Raw genomic sequence first — 25,612 nt, forward strand, 5'->3', positions numbered from 1 at the left:
TCCAAACTAATTCCAAGAGATATTCTGGAGTGATCAGAAAAATATCTAGGTTCTAGAGAGTAATTAATCTTCTTATGAGTAAGACAGTTAGAAATAAGAAAGAAATCTAATCTTGACCATGATTTATAACAATTTGAATAATATGTGAAAAAGTCTTTTTTATCATATTGTGTTATGAGAGAGATAGGGTCTGTAAGATTTAAATCTATTATAATTTCTTCCAAAGCAGTGGATGCTTGAAAGTTGTAGGAGGAAGATCTACTAGTACGATCAGTTTCAGGATTAATGATAGCATTCCAATCCCCCCCCAGAACTAAATAATGATCTTTGTAAGAGGATAAAATATTATATATTTGTATAAAGAAAATATGTTGTTGTTCACAAGGGCCATAAAGATTAAAAAGTATAACTGGCTTGTCAATGTTGTGAAAACTGGAGATAATGTAACACCATCTTCCATTCACATCATGTTTCACATCTGAAATAGTTCCCTGAAATGTGTTTTTAATTATAATGGCTACCCCGCTTGATTTTGTGCTATTACCAGTTGCAACTATCATTTTAATCCATTTCTTGTTTTTTCCTTATCGAAATCTTCTTTAGATAGGTGTGTCTCTTGTAAAAGCAAATATTAGCCTTTGATTTGAATAACAAATGAAATAGTAGGGATCTCTTTTTTTTATTTTGCAATCCTCTCACATTCCATGAGTCAATATTTAGTGTCATAATATTAATTAAAGATAGATATATTACGATAATTAAGATTTGACAAAATGTAATATTAATTTTAGACCTCAGTATCTTATACCTGTTATATTGAATCATAATGTCTCCCTAAAAAGTTGTTTTAAAGATTCTATAAAATTTCTTCCCAAGTACCCCAGTGCCTAACCACCCGACCCCTACAAGAGAAGAAAAATAAAATGAATTATATAAGTGAATTTGGTTAACATTTTCAATATCAATTGCAATGTATGAACATAATAAACTTTGTATATTTGCTTAACTAAACAAAAAAACCTTATTATAATATCAAACATATTTACATATATAACTGAAATCAAGATGTCCAACATGCACAATCCCTACTCACTTATTCCTTGTATAAGCTCCAATTTTGAATAGAATATATAGCAAATTAAAGAAATTCCTCAACATTATATTTCAGATATTAATGAATCAGATTTATGTATTTATTACTACATAAGAAAAGCATAAGGAAAAATAGGTTTGATGTTACCCCATATATATAATGCTTGCTGAACTAACTAATATTGATTGTGTCAAAGATAAATTACTGTTATAACCAAGTATAGGATAGACATATATATAGCATAAATAAAATGCATTGAAATCAAACAAATATTTAAACAGTAAAAACATTGTGATTCATTCTGATGATATTTGTGAACAGCAATAACCATAATGACTAACTCATAGTACAAACATATGAAACTTAGTTTTGAAAAAACATTCATGACTGTACAACCTTAAGCCCCTTTCAACTTTCATCCCTAGAGCGAATGAATGCATTATTATAAAATTATATAGTTGAGAGATATTTCTTAAATTAAATAAAACAGTAAACTGTTAATATATGCTCTCTGTCATTCTTCTGTATGTCCCCTTAAAGTAGTTTAAACAGAACAATTACCCTTTAGCGTATACATATATCTATCTGTGTCTGTTGTTTTTTGAGGTGTATGTCTTCGTTTAGACTTGCCATTCCATAACTATAATTCACTTAGTACAGTATAATTTTTGTATGATTTCTTATATACATTTTATATAATAGCTATATATAAAGCTTTTCTCCCAGTGCAATCGCTAAAGGTGAGATCTAACCCAGTCAGACTTTCCTGATTAACAAATGTAAAATAGGTAAAGTAAGTATGTCTGAATACCATTTATGATTTCCTTGTTACTGGGTATTTGGATTGTATGTTTTATATGCATTCAAAAACCTGCACACTTAATACATATTTCTTTCAAGGACTTTCCTTCAACAAATATTGTCTCTCTCCTTTTGGGAAGCAGTGTCAAAGTAATGAGAAGCACACACATTTAACTGGCACGTAACATAAAGATAAATATCTTTATAACTGTTGTAATGTTTGCAATTTTGTTTGCATGTTTCTGTTTTAACAGGGCATATTCCCTCAAGATAACTCTTCTAAGTCATAGCATTTATAAGTATTAACATCACAAATTATGTTTGCTATATAATTGCCTCAAGGAAATATTGGAAAGCCTTATGACTGTAATAATTAGAGCACATCCCTTCTCCATGAACCACCTTTGTATTGAGAGCAAGTACAATCTGATATAGGCAACACAGATGACATTTTAATTAGTCAATATGAGAAATGTATCAGACATTTTCCTGAAGTTCAAGCTGTATCTTTTCAAAGGTGATCTGAAATCTCACAGCTGTATTATTACTATGTTTCAATGAATATGATTGTGTAATGAATAACCTGGGGTGACAAATATCTTGTGAGACTGGTGCATTTATGGCCATACCCATCATTCAGTATCCAAGCCAACAATGTCCCTCTGCAGAATGATCTGGTTCAGATTTCTCTGCATGGAACAGCATCCTCACTAGCGCACCAGTCATTTAAACTCTGGGTTTCAGGACATCCAGCACACCTTGTCTTAAGGAAAATGACAAGACTGAATCCTGTATCATCCTCCGATAACCCCTACAATGATGTCTAAAGATATTCCCCCCTCAGGTCCTGTATAAAGGCCCCTCATTTCTCTTATACACCCGAGAATCACACCATTCACCTTGCAAGATTCTGTCTATTCAGCTCAACAAAGCCACTAGGATATGACTACCTTGCACATCCCCAACTCACTCTCTTCAAATTTGTCATGAAGCGTTCCATTAGTTTATTTAATTAGTGGCTTATCGCACTAACATAAACAGTCTACACCAAACCCTCTTGTTTTGATGAGACCCAATCAGCTGGTCCCAAAGCCGTGATCAATACCCGACCAACTGTCAACAGATGCAGGACCTTCCCCTCCGAACTTCCATCTGTACATGAATGCGTTTTATTTCTGGAACACTGTGCACCCACTGTGCTTTCCGTTATATGGCCCCAGAATATGTTATAAATTTCAGATTATACAAAATGTGTTAGCTATATATGAGCGAATCGCTCTCTGAAGCGATTCAACCAAAGGGACAACAGAAACAAGTGAAATATTCAGTGTACGTGAATTAGTGCATTTTTCACTTCAAAAGCTATCTCTACCTTAACACTGCGAGTCTCCGCTACAATGGTGACGTCACCGCCGAGCTCCGTATCTTCATGAAGGTGCGTGGCTTAGAGCTAGCATCTGTTGATGAGGTAAATAGAAGATTTTCTCTCAGATTAGTCTCGAGAGTCTTAATAACTCCCTCCAAAATGTTTATGACTAAACTAAGGCACTGTAGATGCCTAAACTAAGAAAAAAGAAAAAACACTTGTACGCTATTTGGGAAAACACAAATAGAAAATATTTACAATGCTAAATCAACTTTAAATGCCTGCACCTTGCTTGTGAAAAAAAAAGCATACAGGCACATAACAAATTAGCGTTTTTCCCCTTTTCTTCAAGTAAAAAAAGAAATATATTTGTGTTTATATATTTAGGCACTGTACATATTCTTGACAGAAGCAAATATTAGTGGATTTATATCTCTTATTTTCTGTAATAGCCTAACATTTATGAAAAAATTGTCATAGTAGCATTTAACATGTTGTAATTAAACTATACATAAAAACTGAATCTCAGACAGTGAGAGAACCACAAGACTTATTTAAGGGCTGAAAGCTGAGTTTAAATTTCTGACTTCACCATAAAGAAAGCAAAAACACTTCCTGTTTTCTAAAGAGAAAAGGAATGAATAAACATATTTGTGTATATATAAACATTCTAAATACCCTTAATAGGAATATATTTCACAATAAAATAAACTTATTAACTGTATGTAAATATCCTGTATAAGAAGGAACTATATATATATATTTTCAACACATTTGTATCCAGACAGATATGTAAAATGTTAAGAAATTGAATCCGGAAGCTTTTTGAATGCTTTAAAAACATCTTTTGCTCCCTTAGGATCAGAACAGATAAACTTTTTTTCATTAAATGTAAAAGACAAAGTGTTTGGATAAGACATGCGAAATCTTATCCCTCTTTTGATTAATTCTGCACAATAGGGAGAAAGCTTTTGCCTGTTTAGTTTTATTTGAGGAGGAAAATCCTGTGAGAATGATAACTTATGCGATTTCCATACAAACTGTTTTTTACTTTTAGCTGCTTGCAAGATTTGAAAAGCGTCTTGAAAATTTAACAATTTTGTATATATTATCCTTGGTGAAGAAGCATCTTGACTTGCACGTAGAGCTCTGTGTGCTCTCTCAACAGTTATGTTTTTTTGAGGATGTTTCACAGTTTAGTAATGCTTCAAAAATACACTTGGACACAGACAGCAGGTTATTATTATCAAAAGATTCTGGCAGACCACGAATAATAATGTTGTTTCTGCGGCTCCTGGCTTCTAAGTCTATCAATTTAGATTGTATTTCAGAAATAGTTTTATCTTTGGATTTTAAATCGCTTTCCAATGACTCAATTTTTATCTCCAAAGCTGAGTTACTGTTTTCAATAGTACTCATTCTGTCATTTATTTGTTTTAATGTGTCACCAAAGTCAGTAAATTTTTCTGAAAAATTCTGAATGGCACTATGTATAGGCTTTAATGCTAGCTTTAGCTCATCTAAATAAAAGTTTGAGTCATTTAATTCTTTGTTACTTACTTTGGCTGATTCAGAAGAATTTTTGGATGTTCTCAATCTTTTGGAAGTGTTATCTTTTTCAGGTGAGTGAACTGAAGAGAATTTGGCCTTCGTGGCCTGAGCATCCATAGACTCCAATTTAGTAGCCATGCCCAGAGGTTAGATGTTGTAACCAGGGTGACAAGTTCCAAGAGGATTCTGAAGCAGCAGGTGCCCAAGTCAGATATCTCCACAAACTGTTCTGAGGTAAAATGTGTCTCAAAATAAAAATTCCAAAGACAAAAACGTTCCAAATATATGTAGAAAGCTTTGTATAATCCTTTTATGGAAAAAACTGAGGAAAAATATTAATCCCAAGTTGTAAAAAAATAAAGGTGATTCTAGTCTGTGAGGAGCTCAAAGAATAGGGACTAGTCTAGTCGGCAGCCATCTTGGAATCCTCTGTTTCTACTTCTGTCTGACTCTCTTTTTGGTGTAACAGGGAGAAACTTAAAACTCTGTAGGAGTTCCCCTTTCCCTTTTTATTCATTATGAAGTTCTTCTGTCTTTTCCTTAGTTTCTGCACCTAATGTCCCTGTGTATTCACAACTATGTGCCCATCTTTATCAGTGTCCACAGTGACTTCTTTTATTATTTTAACTACTAGAATCTTCCGATAAAACTCATTGTCAGATGCATCACATCCTTCAACTCAGACCTAAATATTATTTTCTTTTTGTCTTCTAGACCTATACATTTTAATTTAATGGTGTTAAATATTTCTGGAAATATGTGCCGTTAAATTCTTACCCCAGAGCTTACATAGGTCTTTGAACTGTGGAAAGCCTTGGCCAATTATCCCATTATGTGTGAAGTTACATACCAGGGTACTAGATGTAACAGTTTGCCTACAGTTGTGTGTATTGTTATATGCATTATAGAGTACACTACTTATTCTCCATGTACATGTATTTCTTTGATTTTCTGTGTATTAGTTGCTTTATGCTTACAAACACATTGTATTCTATCTTATGTAATCATGGTCCCCAAGTCCAAAAAACATTATCATCTCTTTTCCTTGTACCTCAAAAGTATATTTAACAATCTTAGTAACAGCACAGTGGCAAAAAGGGAAACTACAATTCTACTGGTTAAAGGTATGGCATTATCACATTTCATAGGCATGATCTTATGTACAGTGCTTGTTCACTGACAGTTACAGTTTTATAAGTGCAGTATTGTTGCTATTAATTGTGTAGTATTTTGATAAGTCTCCTATCCTAAATAATTTAAAACAGCCCAACTCATTATTGTTTGCATTCAAGGTAACATACTTTGGTGAAGCTTTATTATTAATGCCTGGTGCATGCAAGTCTGAAATGGGGATTACCATTTCAATGAACAGAGATTCTACCAAACAATTAGCTATTTAAAAGACTCCCTAGGGAAAGTCCTTTTAAAATTATCTACATCCAACATCTAGAATTTTAGTTACATTATTTGTATGAGGTTCATGCCACAATTTCAAAACAACCACTAAATGAGACATCTGTGATCTTATAGGTCTGCAGTCTATTTGGACTATACAGTCATGAAATGTAAGAGACTGTGATGTGGAATTAGTCCATCCCTTTTTTAAATTTGTGACAGCTCTGTATATCAGTATCCTCAATGTTTATGTATGCCTTTAGTCCATAGTAAAATAAAGCTATTCGCACAAAATGAGAGCAATAGCATGCCTAAACCCACTGAAGTCTGGCTTATTTCTTTGAATGCTTTGAAAAAGACTTGTGGGTCCTTTCAGGTAAATTTGCATGTCTTCCATAATGCCTTCATCAAGGGAAGCTTGCAATTACTTTCCATACATGGTAATGGGTGTTTGTCAAGATCTTCCTGGTTTATTCCTATATGAATTTGCTGTGGATCTGAGGATAGTATCCTGACCCATCCAGCATGCGACCATTTTTTTTCTTGCTGATATCTCTCAAGAGCTACAAAATACGATGGTTCGTTTTTTTTTTTCAAATGTGTTCTGGTGTATAGGATTTCCAGTAAAATAGAAGGCTGACATATTACAGTAGATATTTGTTGCTGAAGGCTGATCTGGTGTTGGTCAGCTGTTCCACCCCTTTTTGAAAAGTTGTAGAAGAGTTTTTGAATGTTTCATTATTTTTCCATTCTGAATAGGATGCAACAGTTATAGTTTCACATACAAGTTGAGAGTAGCCAATAATCCACGTCAGTATAATGGTCAGTAATTACCCCTTTAGGAGGTATCATTGCCTTCACCAAGGGTTTTTTACTTCTGAGGGTGGGAGGAACAATTCAGGCAAAGAACTTACAGGCAACTGAAGAACTCACAGTTCATAACAAAACTGCAGTTATCAAATATGTAGCCACCAACATAGCAATTTGCTTGCTGTAAAAAAAAAGAAAAAAAAATCAGCCTTTGGAAGAAGCTTTTCAGTTTTAAGTTCAGGGTTATTTATATGGATGAGGATAAAGCTGCTTTCTTGCAAAACATGGAGAGTAAAAGAGAAGATACAGAGTCATGGCAGTCTAGTCTGTTTCAACAAATGCCTTTCTGACAAATATACCTAAAAATGTGAGTCCACAAAATCCAGTCTGTTTATAACAGTGCACATGGAGTCTTACCAAAGTGCAAATCAACCTGTTCTCTTTTCAATTAACACAACTGCGGTATTCCTTCATTCTGATAAACAAGATTATCACCAAAAAACTGGTCAGTAAAATAAACATTTTCAGATACAAATCTCCTTCAACACATTTTACCATGCAGAAAGGTGTAATTTAATTAACTGATCCTTTGAAGAACAATGGCTCCTGCACTTATTCCAGATTTGAGGGGTATCTTCCAGCCTGCCTTTTTCCTTCACATTTAACTTTCTGGGGAGTCCCCTGAAGAATTCACCCAAAACCCAGGAATCACAAATCTGACTCCCTCAAGAGACAATGGGCATGACTGTTTGCCTAGAGGAAACAAGCCCCATGTATGTAGTCAATTAGCCTCAAGTTTGCTATAAATAAAAAATAAAATTAAGCATAGCATTGGAAAACCCCCAAACTGGGCCTTCAAACATTATTAAAAATACACAAGTAACTGCTTTAGTGTATACATAATCAGATTTAGGAAACAGTTAAAAGATACTGATATAAATAGAAAACATCCAATAACATTGCACATCTTCTTCTCCTTTCAGCTGCTGACGTTAGGGGTTGCCACAATGGATCATTTGGATGCAAAACGAGTGGCAATAGAGTTTTACAGTGTCAAGTTGCCAGCCCAGCACCCAACCTTCCTCAGAATGCAAACACATGGATGCACTCACACCTAGGGCCAATTTAGAATGGAGGAAAAGGGAGAACCAGGAGGAAAGACATGCAAACACAGGGAGGACATGCAGATTCAGCACAGAAAGCACACCAGCTGAGAATCGAACCAAAGAACCTCTTGCTGTGAGGCAACAACTTATTTAACCATTAGGACAACTTGTAACATGAAAACTTTTATAACGGGGTACTTCAATCACTTCAGCCACCTACTTTTTAATATAGGCTTTACTATAACAATTTTAATCCATAGTAGGATAACAATAGCAGCTTGTTTAACTGTCAAAATATTTCTTTTCTATCTAAAATTAATCCTACATTCCCACACCTAAAATTTGATTCGACCTTATCCAAAACAAAAAAAATGAAAGCATTCTAAAATGTTTACACTTCATTGAGCAAACAGAGCATTAAATTAATCTTTTCCTTTTAGAGCATAATGGTTTATAATTCTTTGCTGTAATTTTCTAGTGGTTTGATCACTATAAAAGCTTGCATGTTTCACAGCTAGCCACATGTACTACATTTTTAGACCTACATGTTTATCTTTCCATCAACAAAAGTTTGCCCTTTATTAAGATTTACATAATAAGGGCTGTTTGAGACTTATTTACAAGCCTAGTACAAACCACAACTCTTAACTGTTCTTTTAGCTGTACTTATACTAGCTAGCTTATTTATACAATGTCTTTCTCTCTCTCTTTATAAAACATAGGATCTGTACCTACTACATCTGATGAAAGTGGACATGTGGCTTTGTGTATTAAAAAGTCTAGAATAAGTATTGAAATAAATGCAGTGGTTCTAAAACGTATAGTAAGAATCTGCTCCAGTTTCTTTTCTTTTCTTTCTTTTACTAAGTGGTAGTTTGCCAATCAGATATGGCCTCTGCACTCTTTGGTCAGTCTCGATACAAATTTCTTGTACAATTCCTCTTGGTAAATTTAGATAAAGCAATTAGATGGTGTTAACTGTTCTGGTGAACATGCACTGCTTCATTTTTTGTTGCTGAACAACAAAAGTACACTCATATAGTAGGCATATATCTATCGATCTATATATGTAGATATGTATAAATGGTTCCCTATCAGATAGCCAAACTTTCAAAACTCTGAAGACCATATGGCTGAGACCATATCTCTGAAGTTTAGAAACTCCGAACACAGTACTGGGATTGCTGTGTAGTGTGGAACCCGGGATTTGCCAGTTTCCTCACTGTAGTACAATCTCTGAGTTGGTATATTTAAGTAGCAGGGGGTGTGGAGGGTGCAGGGAGGCTTGCCCCCTGCAAAAACATACACGTAAGTTGTTTTGCTTTATTTTCTTGTGTTTTATTTTTGTTTTGGAGTTTTAAAACTTCGGAGATATGGTCTCAGCCATATGGTCTTTGGACTTGTGAAACTTTGGCGATCTGATAGGGATCCATATAAATATATATATATATATATATATATATATATATATATATATTTATATGGATTCCTATTACAAGAATGAAAGTTCACTACTTCGAACTTGTAATAGGAAGCCTCACTTCTGCGAAAGTTCACTTTAATGAAAGTGAACTTTTGCGTAAATACACTTTACCGAAAACACCGCAGCATAGGGTTACCACCTGTCCCACTTTGCGAGGGACAGTCCCTCTTTGGGCAGTGGTGTCCTGACAAAAAATATTAAAAATGGCAAATGTCCTGAGATTGTAGGACATAATTATGTCCCATATTTTATATAATAGTTGCATAAAATAGTTATTTCTGTATCTAAAATACATAAATGTTACAAGAAACAGAATAAGCAACTAAACTGCTACAAGAATAAGCTTTTATTTAGGCAAAACAGTAAAGTTCTATCCTTTGTACTGACTGTGGGTATGTGTCGGCCTGTAAAATCTGATGTGTGTCCTGAAAATGTCCCACTTTGGCCATTTGAAAATGTGGCAACCCTGTGCAGCGCAGTGGAAGGCATAAAAACAAGCTATGTCCTCCACTATGGTGCGATAGTCACGGACCTTAGGGTTAGGGCACGGGTTAGGGTAAGGGGATAGTTAGCTATCCCCTTACCCTAACCCATGCCCTAACCCTAAGGTTCATGACTATCGCAACATAGTGGAGGACATTGCTCTGTCCTTCACTGCGCTGCAGTTGTCATGGACCTTAGGGTTAGGGCACGGGTCATGGTAAGGGGATAGCCCTATGGGCTATCCCCTTACTATGACCTGTGCCCTAACCCTAAGGTCCGTGAGTACTGCATGGAAGTTCAGTACAACACCTGTTCGTTGTACTGAACTTCGCGTAAGTGCACTTTCGATTAAGTGCACTTTCGCTGCAGTGAGCATTCCATGCACTATTTCCAATTAGTTAAAATTCGATCTAGTGTATGGAACCCATATATATATATATATATATATATATATATATATATATATATATATATATATATATTTACACACACACACACACACACACACACACACACACACACACACACACACACACACACACACACACACACACACGCACGCACACCCACACATACACGCACACACACACACACACACACACACACACACACACACACACACACACACACACACACACACACACACACACACACACACACACACACACACACACACACACACACACACACACAGACAGACACACACACACACACACACACACACACACACACACACACACACACACACACAATATATTTAAACGTATTTATCGGACACAATGGATTCCTTTCATGTACCTGAAAGTCCTTGGCATGTCACTTGTCTTCTTCCTTTACTCAATATTGTAGGCATTCAACTCTTCTAGTATGTGCATGTGTGTGTCTGTCTGTGCATCTTACTCTCATGCTGGCTTCTTCATGGAGACCCTTATTATCTTTGTTGCCCTTATCAGAACTGACACAGTCCTAGCAAACCCTTTACACTAATAAGGTTTTCAGAACTGTACAAAGTGTTCTACTTCAGGTCTTTCCAGCTCTGTGTAAAGTGTAGTGGTCCACCAAGGATGGGGTAGTGGGAGGAGTTCATCCTGGGAACAGTCAGGCAATAAAGGAGAGCATTACTATGGGGCACAATTGTCAGATGCCAATGATAAGTACAGTATTTGCATTCAGAAACAAATGCTAATACTGGATTTCTGAAGTGCTAAAATACTTTGTGTAGTACTGTAAGTGTAGTAAGGAGTTTTTAAAAGAGCTTTGAAGAGACATTTATGTAGTTATTTAATTTATTTATTAATTAAATTCTATTTATTAAGTTGGTCCTCAACTTAGACTTTAAGGATATCAGGGAACTGCATAGAGATACAGATAATCCAGGTACGTTAGCGATAAAGTGGGGGTTAATAACCTCTCAGTATCTACTGGTGATACCACCTCTATTCATTCCAGTGTTATATGCACTGTTGTAGAGTGATTTCTCATACACCTTTTTTGACTCTTAGGTAATCTGATGTGACTACTTCCAGTCCTGTTTCCTTCTTTTATTGGTGCTATAATTTCTGCTCTATTTGTTTAACATTTTTTGTGAATTTCTGCTTATTAGATACATTCATATTTTGTGTGCTTTACAGTGAAGTTAAAGTGCTTTCTCTCTTTTAAATATTCAGAACACTGACAAACATTAAGTAGTTTATGACCAAAATAATATAGATTTGTTGTGTGAATATTCTCATCATACATCCCTTCAAAGATACGTGTTCCTTCATATGTGAACCAGTTTGGTGTTGTGGAATAAGAGGCACATCTATAAAGATGTGTTGATTTCATTGCCTGTTTTGCCAGAGGACTGCCATACGGTGTAACACCTAGACAAGTACCTTATAGGACCAAGGACAGAACAAGTGATACAGAAAAGGGAAGAAACAGACTGTAACGGATTTGCAGCTCTTTCCAGTAGTGTTGGCAACATAGATATTTATACTGTAAATTTATTTTATGTATATTAGGCAATATATGAGTGGTGAATGTGAAGGAAATGGAACTCGAGTTAACTCAAGGGAGATCTAACAACAGAAATATATGACGAAATGCAACATTTGTGATGTCATTTATAATGCAGATATAAGTGATATATTACACTGCAGCAGTCTCATCTTCTCATTCACAGGATGGTCATTTAAGACCACTGATGCCAGCACCCAGGCAACACCTTCACTCCTTTACCAGATATTTCAGAGATTTGCTAATATCAAAACACCAGGAATTATCAAAGACATATTAAGCCCTGACATGAGCTGGTCTGTATCAATGTGACAGCTATTGCAATATGTTACTATGAAATATCAGGACAATGGCAAAACAAAAGTGGTCAGCTATATCATGGCATTAAGACCATAAAGTAGAATAAGGTGAAAACACCAGTCCCAACCTAGTCAAGAAAATGTTACAACTGTGGGTTACAAAGGAGTCAAGGGAAATGGAGACAAAATGCCCATAGCCCAAAAGTGTTTAAGGTTATCTGGGTATGCAACATACAGAGACTGATATACTTTAGAGTAACACCTCATACAATCAAATGTATGTAAAGTATCACAGATACAGCTGGCTAGGAAGACTTCTAAGGCATTATTTGTGCCACAGGATACATCTGTGACAATTTTGTCCAAATGAATTTGAAGATACAAACTTAATGTGCTCTTGGTTGTAGCATTTGTTAAAACGAGGCACTGTTTTCATGAGCAGGGAAGTCCTATGAAAATACACCAGTTTAGGTAGATATTCTGTACCACTTTAGAGCCACATGGCCAGCATGGGTCATCACACACTACCCATACATTTCAACTGCATTAGCCACTTAAATGTATTGTCAAAGGTCATCAGCCAAAGGGATACAAGCTCAGGGATGTGGAAATCAATTCTTATAACATGCACTTTGTTGGAATAACTATAAGTATCTTATTTCTTTATAGAATATATCACAAAAAGACATAGTTGTGGATTTGTGGGCATTCATCTATCAACAAAGCAAGAGAAAGAACATGGAGAACTGGGTGGGTTGCGTTTAGGATTTATTGAAGGCAGGTTGGAAATACCATTGGTAGGGGTACATAGAAATAAATAGCCTTAACTACTGGCAGCAACAGAGAGGAAAATGACATAACATATAAAATATCTAAAATATGTAAAACTGAGCCTGTGGGTAAAGACATACACTGATGGCTTAAGGAGAGATCCAACACAGTGTCCAGCTTGAAAAGCCAAGAAGCTAACTATATAAGAGGTGTTGAAAAAACATAAGTTTAATAAAACAGTTTCATGAAAGGAAATATTTTAAGTCTTAGAGATCCAACACAGTGTCCAGCTTGAAAAGCCAAGAAGCTAACTATATAAGAGGTGTTGAAAAAACATAAGTTTAATAAACAGTTTCATGAAAGGAAATATTTTAAGTCTTGCTGTTATAATTATATTGTCCCCAGTAACAAAGCTTTATTGATCAGATTTGTGTTAGCAAGTGGGCTTCCATCATATACTGGCTAATTGAGTTCTTAGGTGATATGCAGTCATCCTTGAAAGTCATTGCCAATAACCCAGCATGGTAGCATATTTGGCAAATGTTGACTGATTCAATCTTAATAAGTGTTCAACAACTGGGCTGAAAAACATTCTAAGTCAACTAAATTCAAATTTAAAGTATGGTGGTGCAAAACTATGCAAGGAATGAACTTACTGAGCTTCCAGAAACATCCATTTGGTGGCGAAAATGGTTCATAGGATCATAGGATCATAGGAAGTTACTAGGCTATTGGCCACAAGGCCCTTACAAGCCTAGCCAAGAATTTAGCCCATGTTCTGACAAGTCAGCACCCAATGCCCCTGTCCAGCAGGGACACAGGTGTAATCCCAGGGGTGTACTTTCTGTTCCCTATCGAGTTATCCAGGTTGCACTTTAAAAGGAATAATGAGGTACTCTGCTTGACGTGGAGAAGGAGTCTATTCCACAGAAGGGGAGTCTCTGGGACACAAATCTGTCCTGCCAACAAGTCCTTTTGATGTCACATTCCAGGCTGAGGTCACGCAAGCAGGCTACTTGAGTGGAGCTTGACTTGCGGATATGCAGCAGTTCCATCAAAGCGAGGTCTGAGATTGCTTTCTATGCCAGACAGAGGTCACCTCTGAGCAGCCTGTATGAGACTGGGAAGAAGGACAGGGCTTTTAGCCTATCTGTGTAGCCTGTCTGTCTTGTCCAGGTTTCTTTCATTTGTAAAAAAAAGACAGAGGGAAAATAGGCTAATGTAGTTGGGGAGGACAGAGGAGGGGAGAGGAGATAAGGTTAAGAAAGCTGTTCTTTCTGGCTGTCCATAGTAAGAGTCCATTGTTAGTCCCTGTGATTTTACAGGGTTAAATGACAGCTCTAGAGCTCAGCAAAGAGCAAAAGATGGCTGAACATCAAGGCCACCACCTATACACATCAAACTGACAAAGAGGACATCGGTAGATGGAAAGGTAGTCTAATGCAGTTTCTTGCAAGCCTACTTTCCTTCCATTTGATTGGATCCTGTTTGGATGCTGAAATTAGGTAAATTTGATCAAGCTTGATGTTAGACACGCTAAAGCCGCTAGCCAGACTGGTGCTGTGGTAAGCTGTGATTCTGTACAACTGATGACTAAAGGTTGACTAGAGGGCCAGATTGTGGTGGGGGCTGAGTATAGTATACCTACTTACCTTCCTCATAGGGAGGGTCTGAAGAATTCAGACCTTAGTGTTTACCAGTAAGGTAGAAGAAAGTAATTTCCTGGTACAAGCATTCGTACAGCAGTGGTTGGCATTAAACCTATAAGGATGACAGGGGAGGAGTATGTCTGCTTATAACTTATGTGTCTCCATTACACACATGCACATGCTTGCAGGAGAAAAAGGCAGTACATAAAATCATTTACTAAAGCCATTTCTTTACAAGCCTCTTTGTTAGCCAACCAGTACTCATTCTTAGCCTGGTTCATCTTTTCTATCTCCCACTTTTCTTGCACTCCTACTTTCCTTTGATAACTTCCTGGACATTTAAATTCCAGCACCAGCCTTCCTTATGTACCTTATTTCAATACCTGACTCAGCTGCGTATCTTTTCTATAGTCCTCACACATGCTGTTTAAGATGCTGCCATTCTTCTTCATTTCAACATCCTTACTCTTCTTCCTCAGGTACTAGAGCCCTGAGTATTTCCTTGAACTCTTGATCTTTCACTCCAGTCAACTTCCAGGTCTTCAGTCAAGTTTCTATAGACCTTAAAGCCTTCTTTGACCACTGCTTGCATACGATTGTGGCTACCAGTGGTTTAGGCTGGGAGCTAACTCTTTCGCTGGGAATGTCTTGGCAATCTCTGATTCTGCCACAGTGCCCTTTCCTTATTAGTCTACCTGAGTTGCATGTTGGCCACTCTCATATGTCATCCTGTGACTGTCTCTCTTGCTGAACTAAGTGTTGGTCACTATCAAGACATTGACCAAACAAAAATCTAGAATGGCTTCTCCTTTATTCCTGTTGCCTCACCATTGTGAACCCAGGCAGTCCTCATATTCTGTTTTGTCTGTCCAGCTATGAGCATTCAAGTGCCCCATTATTAACACCAGCTCATGTTGTCATGCTCATACCTCTGAACTTCTTAGCAGAAAAAATCTGGACAAAGCCAAAAATAATGGGGGGGGGGGGGGGCAAAGCCCAAAAACAGGGGCACATTTTAATGGTCATTTCTATAAACTTACACAGCTGTATAGAACAAAAGGTCTATTGTTGCCATGCATTTTCTGAAGGATATGAAGTCTAAAACTCCACTGCCTATCATTATTTAATGAATTCAGTTCTCACTAATGTTCCACAAAAATCCAGAAATCCACAAATGTTATGAGGAGCGGATGAAAAATATGAGGCAAAAATGTGGACATTCTCCAAAAATCTGGACAGTTGATGAAAATGTGTTCATTACTATAGATGTTATTAATTAATTTTCAGTCATTCTGCATGATACAGGTATGGAACATTTTCAAAGTATAGTAGTAAAGGACAAATCTAACCCCCCCCACAGAGAAAACTATTATATGGGAAATTTTGGACATGGTCCTAAAAATAAATTTGTGCACATTGATGGTGAATACTATCACCAGCTGACAGGGGTGGCAATGGGAGCTAGATGTCCACCTACTTACGCTTATTTAGTCTTAGCTGACTGGGAACACAATTGTGTTTTCACTTCCCCACATTTATGAGTATGTTTCACTATTATTGTTTTTTTGATGATATACTCATTTTGTTGACTGGTGAACTTTCCACCTTGGATTTGTTTTTGGCAGAGTTAACTAACTCAACTGACATTTTGAAGTTTACCTTCAATATTAGTAAGGACCCTATTAATTATTTAGACCTTGCTATCTCAAAAAATTATGTTAACATGAGATACACATCTAATATTTATAGGAAGGAGACATTCCAACTCTTTATTACATTAAAACAGTAGTTATCATTTTTATCAGAAAAAGAACATTATTAAAGGACAAATGATCCATCTTTCTAGAGTGGTTTCAGAAGAGGCTACATTTCAGACTTAGCTACTTAAATCAAGTAATATGTTCCTGGAGAGATGTTACCCAACCTATTTAGTGAATTCAGTAGTTAATGATTTTTTCATAGGGAGGGTTGACATATTTGCCCCTATTTTGATAAGAAAAACATCCATTGAAAATCTTGTTGACATCAAAACTGCAAAAGAGGGTAGTACCCATGATAAACGTGGAGCAATGGTTATAGTTTATAACTATCAAGCACCACAAATTAGCACTATACCCTCTGATACTTGGGACATGGTTTTTACAGCAAACTGCAAGCAAACACTAGGTGCACACCTGAAGATTATCTATAAAAGAGGTGACAATTTGAAAAACATTTTTGAAAAAAAAACAGCAGTCAGGACAAACATCATGGAGTTCAAAGATGACTAAGTGTGGCAGTTGTAAATACATAAATTCATCACTGATAAGTGTGGCAGTTGTAAATACATAAATTCATCACTGATGGGCCATATATGACAGCCGAAGGTTTTGACAAAACCATAACATGTCCAGGGGTTTCTGGTTGCAACATTAAGATGATAGTCTACATTGCAACATGTACAGCATGTCCTGCATTCTATATAGGCAAAATGGTTAGGACACTAAAAGAATGGGTTCAGGTGCCTAGGCAGCGAGACATTTCCCTGTGGTACATTTGGTTGGGGACACATGGCTGAAGTGACTTTCAGGTGCAGAGAAATATGGCTGTTGCAAATTCCATGTGGGCAAAGGGAAAAATGTGGTGCCATGACCACAACTTCAATAACTGAATGCATGGGGAAAATGATGTCCATGGTCACCAAGGCAACACGAGGCAGCACGCGGTATGGCAGGCACCAGCAGCCGGCTGGCCAGTGGGCATGTCAGTGGCAGTAAAAATGCAGTGCACAATGGGCAGTGCCTTTATAACTGGTGTGTGTGTGTGTGGACCACTATCCCCTTCACAGTGTCTAGGCAACATTAGCTAAAATGCATACTGGAACATAAATGTGACTACAGCAGCATGCAAAATTTCCTCCATGCTGTAGCACACTTCTGTATGTTGTAGTTACATAAGCATGTACTGTACACCGAGCACAACACTCATTAATTTCCCTGCCCCCAGGCACTTGATTATTTGGGCTGTGGGCATGGCAGTGTGTCTCTCTCTTTGCCCACAAGGAATTTGCAACAGCCATATTTCTCTGCAGCTGAAGGTCACTTCAGCCATGTGTCCCCAACCAAATGTATCACAGGGAAATGTCTTATTGCCTTGGTGCCTAAACACCTTAGCAGTACATACATTGTTTTGCAGATGCAGAGGAACATCTAATGTGATTGGGCACCACAATATGGGAGAATACCTCTCCAGACAGCAGGGTATGTGTGTTTCATGCCAGCCTACTGTATGACTACACTGTGTTTGTAGCATGTGTGTGTCATGCTTTAATCACATTGTGTCACCTTCTGCAGGTCCAGCCATGAAAGAAGAAGATGAGGAGAATCCACATTAACCTTGGTTTCCAGTGGTCACTGCCTCTGGTGCTTGGTTTCCAGTGGCTACCATGTCTGCCTCTCCAGGAGTTAGATAATGGTCTCCCTGTTGGAGACAACCTGAAGAAATCATGTCTGCATCTCAGAAAGGTTATGAAGGGTAAAGACTCCTTTCCTGAAGGTGGACATGAATGGTCTCTGATGGTATGTTGATGTCAGTTGTGGAGGTTTGTCATTGTCAAGATTACTACAGCAACTGGATTCTTCTCTCAGCAATGTGGAATACCTTCTGTTGTTTCTAGTGGAGTCACATAACCTTAAACCCTCACCCATCAAGCATCTAGAGGAGTAACTGGCCTATGCATTGGCTGCACAAGTGAGTTGTGCATGGTTTGTTGTTCCCTTTATGCCAGGAGCTCTGTTTATTTCCTTCCAATGTCTGTCCTCTCTTCATACCTCTCACCCTCTTAATGCAAGAAATCTGGACACGGTCTGAGATAATGGGGAGACAAAGGCCCCAAGCAGGGCCTTTGTGTCTGAAACTCAAATATATGTCATTACTTGGTGACTTCAATCCTCAGTAATTTCCCAGAAAATCACAAATGGTAAGAAGACTAGATAAAGATATGAAGCAAAAATCTGGGCATCTAGAAGTATGCCTCCCTTCTGTGTCAGTCCCCATTCCTTGCCCATTGTCCATTCTTCAATATCACCTGGACAGGGCAGTGGTGCAGCAGTAGCATTGTTGCCTCACAGCAAGAGGTTCTCTGTTTTGATTCTCGGCTGGGGTGCCTTCTGTGTAGAGTCTGCATGTCCTCCCTGTATTCATGTGGGTTTCCTCTGGGTGCTCTGGCTTCCTTCCATGTTACAAAGACATGCATCTGGAGCCTTTCTCCCTGGGCCGCCACTGAAAATTGGCTCCGTTCCAAGTCAGACTTTCCCAGTTAAAAAATGTTAAATAAAATAAATAAATCATCATCAGCTATTGTCTAGTCTCTGTATGAAAGTGGCCCATCCTGTGTATTTACACCACCCCTGTCTGTCACTGTAACTCAGTTTCATATTTGTTTTTAAGCTACTACTATCTACCACTTTCCCGCTATTCTACCCATAGCCTTTCCTCAGTATTATCCCTACCTGTCTTTCATTTGTGCAAGCTGCAAATGGCGCTTTATTGTCTTCAAATAAATAAATAAGTAAATGAATGACCTTCCTTCACCCCTTACTATTTATGCCTTATGTTTACCCTTCCTTTTTTGTCTTGTATTTGGTGTTGTCCCTTTTCCTACGTTCCTCTCTACCCCACTTCCTCCTCATTTATATTCTGAGCTGGAGTTGCCACTTTGCTGTACACACTTAATTTAGCCATCCTGTTAGATGCAGTGTTCAGCTGTGTTTCAATTTTTTTGTGGCAGCCAGCCACTAGCTGCAGGTTTGCATGGGTATGCAGGGGAATGCACTGACTTGGACAAAATAAACTGTCTTTACTCTGGCATGTTTCATGGTGGACACGAGCAACTATAATTTGGGAACACAGCAGTCTTCATCCCATTGACACCGTATCTTTATTTTCTTATGCAGACCTTTGCTCAACATAGAGGCAATATTCCCCCACGTCTAACTAACTCTCCATTACTTCATGCAGCAGCCTCATTAAGTGTCAGTACTACACAGGGGTGTAACACTTGTCTGGGAATCTCAGTCCATAGTTGTAGGGAAATCATCATCAACATCAACTCCATGGTTCCTATTCTCACAATGGGATTGCAGTGTGGTTCATCTGTCACCATCTTTCTTCGTTCAGTCTGATTCTCCTTCCTTTTCTGATAGTCATTCCTGACTAGTGCAGGTCTTCTCTCATGCAATCCACCTGTCGCTTTGCTGGACATTCTCATTTCCTCTTGCCTTCTTTCTTTCTCTCCCAAATCTTTTTTCCCAGATTGCTTTCTACTTTCCTGCACATGTGCACAAACCACCATAATCTGGTCTCTTTTACCTTCTCAACAACTGGAACTAATTTGGCTTCTATTCTGATGTCTTCATTTCTTTGTCTCCACAATGTACATCCTACAATCCATCTCAGTCACTTCAGCTCCATCACCTCTAGTTTTCTCAACTGCTCTGCTTTCACTACCCAGGTTTCTGTGCCATGCAGTAGAACTGGTTGCACCATTGTTTTGCTCACCTTACTTTTCAGCGTCTTTGGCTTCTTCTGTCACTCATAACCACTGACACTCTATGCTTCTCTTATTCTAATTTGATTTCTTCCTTCAGACTTCCCTTTTCCTCAACCACCCCCACCAGATACTGGAAGTTGTTAATCTGTTCCACCATTTCCTTTCTATCTCAGTTTTCAACTTCTTCTGATTTGCTGTAATGATGACTGTCTTCCCTGTATTCAGTTTTATCCCATACGTCTTCAGTTTTGCATTCCATTCCCCTATCATTTGCTGAAGTATTTGGTTAGAGTCTGCTTGTAGTACCACATTGCCTATATAGAGCAGCTTTTTGATCTCTCCTTCCAGCCTGTTTGCTAATGTAGTCCATCACAGTATGAGCAGGAGTGAGCTCAGAGGTGAAATTTGATGCATACACACTCCCACTGGGAACCCCTCTTTGAGTCCAAACACAGTTCATATTTGTGTCACTTGGCCCTTGTACATAGCCTGCAAGAATTTTATCAGTGTTTTGGGACTTTGAACCAGTTTCATATTTCGATACTGCCCACAGTTGTGAATTCTCCCTTTGTTCTTCTACACTGACACTTGAGTGTTTATTCTCCAGTCATCAGGGATGCATCGTTCTTGCCATACTGTTATGAGCACCATCTAGAGCCAGTTCTCCCCTAATTCCCCCCAGAATCCAGATCATGTCTGCCATGACCCCGTCTAAGCTTGCTGCTTTCCCTGACTTTATTTTCCTTAGTGATATTGTTACTTCTTCTAGGGTGGGCTGTCCTTCCTCTTTCATTGTAGGTTGTGCCTTAGGCAGTACAGCATCTGTGGAGTTTTCTTCATTCAGGAGCTTCTGAAGCTACTCCTTCCATCTGCGTTTGATGTCCTGTTCATAGCTGAATACTAGGCTAACTGCCCTGATGGGCCATTTTAATCCTAGCCAATAACCCTAGGTCCGAATAAAACCATGTATCTTGTGTCTATAAAGTGAAGACCTTAAGCATTATGCCTGTGTGGGGCAGTACAGCTTCAGTGGGGTTTTCTTCATTCAGGAGCTTCTGAAGGCACTCCTTCCATCTGCCTTTGATGCCCTGTGAACTGGTGAGCAGTTTATTGCAGGCATCCCATATGAAGGGTGTTGGAGGGCTATCTTCTTTATCTTTCTGTTTTTCTTTGCAACCTGATAAGAGTTTATTTGTGTCATCTGCTAAGTCACTTTCCAGAAGCTGCCAGAGAGCCTAAGATACCTTGTTATTTGCTATCACAATTGCTCTCTTATTCTCTTTCCATAATATCACCAACAATGGGCATGGGTATTTGCCAGTGAAAAGTGGGTTGAGGACTTGGCCTATTTCAACCTTCACCAGGGACCCATGCTAACAGTGGGAGAGGTCTGTTTGCCTCTGTTGGACACCATGTGCCCACCATTGAAAATGCCTAGTATTCCTGGGCCAATAAGGTACTGTCTCACTGATGTCCAGTGCCCAGCTTGGATTACCTATGATGGCACTGTTGAGTGAAAGCTGGATGTAAAAACTAATTAACCTGCCTAACATATACTTAGAATTGGTACACTCAGTATAGGTTCACTGATAGAATGCAGCTTGGAAGTGGACATCGGAGAATGTCCAGATTTTTGCCTCATATTTTTGGTCTGTTCCTCATAAAATTTGTGGATTTCTGGATTTTTGTGGCAAATTAGTGAGGACTGAATTCATTAAATAATGATGGGTATTTGAGTTTCAGACTCCATATCCTTCAGAAAATGCATGGTAACACAAGACCTTGTATTGTAGCAACTGCGTAAGTTTATAAGAGCAACATTTAAAATGTGTCCCTGTTTTTGGGCTTTGTCCCCATAATTTTTAGCTTTGTCCAGATTTTTTGTGATAATAAGTTGAGAGGTATGAGCAGGACAACATGAACTGGTGTTAATAATGGGGCCACAAAGATGTTGCCGTGTAAAATGGAACTCAGAACAGAAATAAAACCACCACCAAACTTCTCCAGTGAACCAAGACAGCTGTACAATGGTAAAAGGCAGCCAAAAAACATTCACAATAAAATCCTGTTTGCTGAATGTAAAAATACACAAAGGAACCAGAACCAGGTCCACTTACATAAAATTTATTCAATGTAAGTGCTTTCATCCTTGTCTAAAGACTTCATTAGAGATGCTAAAACACTTAAACTGCAAGTCATTATATACAAGCCTAAATGCAATAAAAATGCACCATTCATCAAGGAAATAATTTAAACTTTTAAAGTGACATGCCGCTAAAAACTAAAAACTAAACCCTGTATTTAATACATAAATACATTTGTATCAAAGAGTACCAATTAACAATCCAATATTGGCATAATGGTTAAGGTATTCACCTCAAGGGACAGATTTTGATTCCCGTGTGGACTACAAACATGCCAAGAACCATCAATGTTAAACACTTTTTAAAAATTGATCATTAATCTTACATACTGTAGTGGATCTATATTTCAGAACGCTATTAAGAGAAAGCATTTCATTCTATCCTGGCTTAATAGCATTCAGTCTTCTTTGCCATTTTAACTCTTTTTTTTTTCTAGTAACAATTCACCATTACCACCCCGTTCTGAAACATAAACTCTATCAGTCACAAAAAATGAAAACGTATTACAACCAGGGCATTCAAATGTGTGTTTATAAGGAGAGTTGGTCTATTTGGATTTTTTGATCTTATAGACATGTTCATATGTATGTTATTTTAGGGTTCAGGCACCTAGGCAGTAAGACATTTCCCTGTGATACATTTGATGGGAGACAAATGGCTGAAGTGACCTTCAGCTGCAGAGAAATATGGCTGTTGTGAATTCCTTCTGGGCAAAGAGAGACACACACTGCCATGCCCACAGCTCAAATAACCAAGTGCCTAGAGGCAGGGAAAGTAATGAGTGTTGTGCTCAGTGTATGTACATGCTTATGTAACTACAACATACAGAAGTGTGCTACAGCATGGAGGAAATCTTGCATGCTGCTGTAGTCACATTTATGTTCCAGTATGCATTTTAGCTAATGTTGCCTAGACACTGTGAAGGGGATAGTGGTCCACACACACACACCAGTTATAAAGGCACTGCCCATAGTGCACTGCATTTTTACTGCCACTGACATGCCCACTGGCCAGCTGGCTGCTGGTGCCTGACATACTGCCTGTTGTCTCATGTTGCCTTGATGACCATGGATATTATTTCCCTCCATATATTTAGTTATTAAAGTTGTGGTTATGGTACCACATTTTTCCCATTGCCCACAGGGAATTCACAGCAGCCATATTTCTCTACAGCTGAAGGTCACTTCAGCCATGTGTCCCCAACCAAATGTACCACAGGGAAATGTCTCGCTGCCTAGGCACCTGAACCCACTGCTAAGCGTATATGTACAGCATTATACACAGACAATGGTAGCATCCCACAAAAAAAAAAAAAAACTTACATTTTGCTAATGGCCATTTACAAGTAGGGGCCTGGGAGATGAACCATTTACAGGCTTCCTGTGTCCATTACAGACATAGGTGCCAAACCAGGGGTGAATTTGAAGTTAACTATCCAATTGTCCAAGTTATATTTGAATTGGAGCAGGTCCGGTAATTCTGGTACTTTTTTGTCTGTAGAAGACAGAATACAGTGATAGGGTTTGCATATGACATGTTATTTGTGCCCTGTATTCTTTTACTGAAGAACCTTTGTGGATGTTCCAATTGCTGGATGTGCCTGGTTATGTACATACCGTGGGAGGGGTGGCTATTGCACTCACAAATAAGTCTGATGAATTCCAAATATAGTGAAACAATGATCTCCTTGGACTTAAGAATGATTTCCTCACTACTGCAGACACATGATGGTCAAAGGTTAGTTTATTGTCCACATGTGTCCCCAAGTCCCCAACTACTCAGTCAACTCATAGGTGTGTGTTGTCAATGTAGTAGTTACCAGTGGTGGCTGACTTACTGAAGGGTGCTATTATGCATTTATTGGCATTTATTTTTTCTCTATGGTTCTGACACCAGCTATTTGTCTGTGTCAGTCCTTTTTGGAAAACATTAGTGTCAGTGGGGATTCTAGGAGTGCTGCTAAGTTGCATTCTTTTGCAAAAATTGTTAAACAGAGCCCTTGACATTGGCCTTGATTTCAGAGAAGTAGATACCAAAATGGAGTGGTCCAAAAACCAATCCCTGAGGGACTCCACTGGTGACTGGCCTCTTTGTAGAGATGGACTCCCCAGTTTTAACTTCCTGTGTCCTGTCTGTGAGGTAGCTGGCTATCCACTGGGTGACATAAGTATTTATACCTAACCTCTTAAATTTGTCAACAATACCCAAGTAGCATATAGTGTCAAATACCTTGGCCAGGTCAAAGTGGGCAGTATGAACCATTTTGCCCTTGTCCATTACTCTGGTGACCCTATCGAAGAACTCTACCAGGTTAAGTAGGCATAACCTGCCTTTGACAAAACCAAACTGGGTTGGTTCCAGTGTCTGGAGATTTTCTATGTCATTATTGAGCATTTCTATGGGCTTGCAGATGAGACTAGTTAGAATTATGAATCTGCAGTTTCCAGGGTTTGTAGTTGGCCTGTCTTGGAGTGGAGGGATTACAGATCCATTCTCTACTCATGAGGCACAAAGCCTGTTTGGACACTACAGTTAAAAAGTGATTCCAAAGAGTCTGATAAGGCATGTTTTGTGCTATTTAGAAGGCAGCCTGGGATATTGTCAGGGCCCATGAAAACAATGTCCTTAGCCTTAGAGAGAACATTGAGGACCTGTTCCCTGGTGATAATTGGGGGACTTATATTTGGTGGTATTTCCTTAAAGGGAGGCCAAAGGGAGAATGGAATACAGTTGAGATGAATTTGTCTGCTAGTAGGTTTTCTTTATCTTCTGGCTCAGTATAGGCGGCTCCATTAACAATGATCCCTGTACAAAATTGTGCATTGCCTTTGAAGTTGCAGACATAGGTTAAGAATGCCTTGTGGTTGTCCTTGGTGTGGGAGGTCAAATTCACATCAAATTTGGCTTTGGCAGACTTTATTTGTTATATTTGCCCTCTGAGTTTTTGTTTAGTTTAACAAGAGCACATTTATCCCACAGCCATGATTCTTCTTCCTTCTGTTATACAACCTATGTGAGTCCACCATGGTGGCTTGTTTTTTTTTTTTTTTTTTGTTAGTTTTGTACTTATTCCCACTGGGTACAGCTGCCTCTATGCAGCTACTGACATGGTTGTATAGGCTTTCTGTAA

The sequence above is a fragment of the Protopterus annectens genome, chromosome 7.part0, assembly GCF_019279795.1.
Source record: "Protopterus annectens isolate FY-2018-M chromosome 7.part0, PAN1.0, whole genome shotgun sequence".
Taxonomy (NCBI): Eukaryota; Metazoa; Chordata; order Ceratodontiformes; family Protopteridae; genus Protopterus; species Protopterus annectens.